The sequence below is a fragment of the Adiantum capillus-veneris genome, chromosome 3 (genome assembly GCF_014529385.1).
Source record: "Adiantum capillus-veneris isolate H3 chromosome 3, ASM1452938v2, whole genome shotgun sequence".
NCBI lineage: Eukaryota > Viridiplantae > Streptophyta > Polypodiopsida > Polypodiales > Pteridaceae > Adiantum > Adiantum capillus-veneris.
Window position 1 is genome coordinate 32,694,851 of NC_140933.1, and position 4,915 is coordinate 32,699,765.

A 4,915-nucleotide genomic window follows, 5' to 3' on the forward strand; every position below is an offset into this window, starting at 1 on the left:
TAAACCATTATCATTTTTGCCACTTCCATAAATCATTCTTTTACGTGTCAGCATCCCACCCAAGTTGATGATGCCCAATCTTTTCTACCCTACAATAAATGATACTCCCCCTATATTGGAGCACTTGGAGTTTATTTCTTCCCCTTCTCTACACCCCCCCCTCTCTCTCTCTCTCTCTCTCTCTCTCTCTCTCTCTCTCTCTCTCTCTCTCTCTCTCTCTCTATATATATATATATATATATATATATATATATATATATATATATATATATATACCCACCCATCGTTGTCAAATATAATTTGATGAAATTTAATTTGCTCCCCATATAGTACTCGTCATAATCACTTTTTTTGGATGTTGTCCTTCACACTTCGAACCTTGATATTAACAAAATTATTTTTGAAACTTGGCACTAACATATACACCTCCCTCACGAACCTCACGTTACACCCCTCAAATATGTTTCACACTTAAAGTACCCCCCCCCCCCCCCCCCCCCCCCTCTTCTTCTCTCTCTCTCTCTCTCTCTCTCTCTCTCTCTCTCTCTCTCTCTCTGCCTTCTTGCAACTCTTATCCACTCTCAACTACCAATGAGCTCTCTATGAAGAGCAAAATGTGTTTGGTCCATTGTCCAAATCCCCCCCCCCCCCAACGCACGTCCCCACGCTTGTTTTCAACGTAGTGTTACGCATGGTTGGCAAAAAAACATGATTTGAAATTTAAAAAAACGAAGGAAACTATCAAACTTTCTAAAAATAAGAATATTTTGAAATTAGTGTAATGTACAAACAAAAATTTGAAATTATTGTTACTGTACAAAGGAAACGATCAGAATATCAACAAATGATAATTTTTACAACTCGTATATATATTATGGAGAGGGTCCAGTCGACTATACAAGCACTATAGAAAGGGGGGTTATATGGATTCTTTAGAACTTGTAGATAGGGGGTTGGGTTAGTGCTATGGGACCCGTAGATAGAGGGGATTTCCCATATGGTTTCATGCATGTGACATCCCCCCCAAGTATAAGTGAATCCCCCGCTAATACCACATGATAATAGAGTTTCCACAACAAGTAGAGAGCACCATATTGAGTTTGTGCTACATTTCTTAGGCTATAGAGGAGTCATGTCTTGGTTTGGTTTGACCTTGATGGACATTCTTACATAAGAGGCACCTTCTCAGATGACATTGACCCTTCGATATGGTAGGTAGTCAAGAGCTCATAGACGTCACATTGATCCTTCCATACAGTAGGTAGTTAGAGTTCATAGACATCATATTCACCCTTCGATATGGTAGATAGTCATAGTTCATAGACATTCTTACACTAGAGGAACCGTTTCAAATGACATTGACCCTTCGATATGGTAGGTAGTTAGAGTTCATAATCACATTGGTTTGACTGAGTTCTATATTGATGAGCTCAAGGGCACATACATGGCCCATACGATGTTGTAGAAAGATCACATCCGATAATTTTTTAAACACCTAAATAAACATAGTGCGCCAATGTAGATTGGAGCACACATTGACTTATGTTGATTGATTGTGGATGTAGATACCGATGAGAGTAGACCATAGGACATTTTGAGCCAGCCATGAGCCTTATGGTATAGCTTATTAGAGATATCTATGATAGGATTTATAGGGATACATCTGGTACTAGATGATTGGATTGCCCTTTTCTTTACAACATGGCCAAGATCCTAAGGTTGGATCACAACTAAACAGGCACTAGAGGCACAAGGATTCTATAGAGGTCATAAACAAATTTTGCTTCCTAGACCACAAGTCCTAGCATCTACTCTAGATAGTCAATAAAGGCATAGGGATTCTATAGAGGACATACAACAATTTGGGTTCCTAAACTGCAAATCCTAGCACATTTTCATAGATCTCCCATAGTTTCTTTGACCATACCCATGCTACAGAGATCTTGACCATGCTCACGACCCATGAAGAGGCCTACCCCATGATGAGTGCTGACACGAGGTAGACATTCATGCAACCACATGTGAGGAGAGCTTGACATACACTCTTTGGGATACCATGGACATTGAGTATTTGACTACAGAAGAGCCAACCACTTATTCCACCATGGTTGACATGAGCCACGACTCACTTGAGATTTCTAGTGACCATGCTATTGACGTAGACCTAGAGCTAGGTAGGAGTCAGCCATTGAGGGATCCTAACCCACAAAGTATATTGACCACACAATCACAAGTTGATGTCATCCCTAGACCCATTAGTTGTTCTACAGATTCTACCATAAATATTATGGAGCTATGTGCTAGCCAACAACCTATGACCATCAGATTGAGAGCTAAGAGATTGCAAATTTTATTGTTTGAAGAGAGTTCTCTTATCCCTCCTAGTTACACTACACCCTTGGCTTATTCATATTGACTATGGTGTACTAGACACATGCACATATGCTATAAGCACTTTATTCCTTTGGGTTTTCCCCCTCTAGACATCCAGGTTTAAGACTTTAGTATATGATTTTTTTTAAATTTGTATTTAGGTAATAAAATTCTCACTTCTATGCTGATACATCTTTTCAGGTGATAGTGTTCTGTCTTATGATTTTGTAGCATAGATGGACTTGAGCTTTCACACAACATGTATATATTGAGCTTTAGCATTGCATGTTTATTTCCACAACCATTGAGGAGATGCATCATATATCTTTAGGTGTACTAATTTCTATGCTTCATATTTGTAAACATTTATACTTGTTGATTGTGGTTTTTTCTGTTTTGATTGAGTATTTTGTTATTTGCCATTGAAGATGTATTAACTTGTCCTTGCTTTAGTTAATTGACCTAGAGTTCAGTCTTATCAATGTGGCTTGAAATTAGTAGGCAATGACTTTAGGTCAATCCATTTACTTGACTACTAGTCCTAGTTAGGACTTTAGAAGTGTTTTAGGTGCATAGAAAGGCTTACTTACTCAAACAACAAAGAACACTAATGAGAATACAAAGAAAATGGAAGCAAAAACAAAAGTTCCACAAGCATAAAGCTTAAGGTAGAGGATAAATCTTGGCATGGATTTGGTACTTCACTCCATGTATTGCCTATTGCCTATGGTACTAAAGCCCTAGATATTCCCTAGGAGGGCACTTTTCTTTGAGAAGCAAAAAGCCCCAAAATACAAAATAAGCTCACACATCAAATACTTTTGAATTAATGTGAAAAAAGAAAAAACAGAAAAAATGAAATGGAAAATACTTCCATTGAGGTTCAAGAAAAAATTTCAAGCTTTTGTTTAAAGTTGTGAGAGTCAGTCAGCTAATCCATGTTGAAGGACACAATTAGGGAATCTTGCATTCAGACAATCTTCTGGTACTATAGTAATTATTTTAACCCTTAGTCATAGCTAATTAATTGATCGACTCATCCATAAAATGAAACAAGAAAAATAAAATGAAAAATACTTTCATTGAGCTTCAAGAGAAAAATTCAAGCTTTTGTTTAAACTTGTGAGAGTCAGTTAGCTAATCCATGCTGAAGGACACAATTAGGGAATTTTGCATTCAAAAAATCTTCTTAACTTAGCTAGTACTATAGTAATTGTTTTAACCCTTAGTCATAGCTAATTAATTGATCTACTCATCCATAAGTTCAAACCTCATGACTAATTAATTTTGGCAAGTGAAAGTCATTTTTCCTTATTAACAATATAGCATTCCATAATTATTTGCATTATCATCACAAAATTGCTATGCCTTTCCCTTATGCCTTATTGCCATATGACTAAGCTTGCTACCTCATCGACTAAATCCTTTTGCAGGAAAAATCTTCCTTGATTCGAGACATGACTTTGTCAGGCATGACAAAGCTGTTGAGGAGTTGTCTACGAGTTCCAATTTGTATCATCTATTTTACTCTGGCTATTTCTTTTTAAAATCCTAGGCAAGTAATTGAAGTTTAGGCCATGTGAAAGGGGAGAGAAGGATAACCTAGAGTAGAGAAGGAGAAGAAAGAGGCTATGGAGGTGGAAGCTTGGAGCCATATGTACGTGTTTCATGAATCGATTAATGCATGCATGAAGTTAAGTCCTCTTGCTTCTCTCTTGCTTTTCATTAAAGTTGTGTATTATTGTCTTAGTATGTGTAAGAACTAATCACCCTCTAATCTCTTGATTGCCTATTATTGTGTGTTTGATTATGGTGTTGTGTGCATAATTAAAGCAGAGTGTACATGTTGGGAGATGAACCGAGAGAACAATTGCTTCAAAAATTCCAATTTGCTCACATACATACCTATCAACCTTTCACCATCTCTTCCAAAATCCAAGTACACACACCTAGTCTAAGACACCACACACATACCTATCAACCTTTCACCATCTCTCCCAAAATCCAAGTACACACAATTAGTCTAAGACACCACACACACACACACACACACACACACACAATATAGACTTGATAGTGAAAGATTATAAGGGAAGAATATGTAGGCAAGATTAGAGAGAACACAACATAGCATAAGAGAGGCGAGAGAGGAATCTTACACATGAATGGCCCAAAGATTGTAGCTCCAAACTCCATGGCACCTCTTGTGGAGTTTGGTATTCAATATTTGTTGTTTTTATTGGTGCCAAAATTGGAGGCCCCACTTTACACTTAGTTCCACTTTAGTCTTTGTGCGGTGGCTACCACTCATTGCATGATTCTCTACAGGGTGAGTTTTCATTAATTATTTATAATCAAGCCATAGTGGCTTATTGGAAAAATAAACTATAACACGATGCAAAATGAAAATGGCCAAGAATAATTTATTGCCGACGCCTTCTCCTCAACTCCCAGAGTTTCAATCTACACATCATCAACTCACTGTTAATAAAAATAGAAAGATAGCATAGTAATTAACCATTACACACCAGCTATCCCAGTT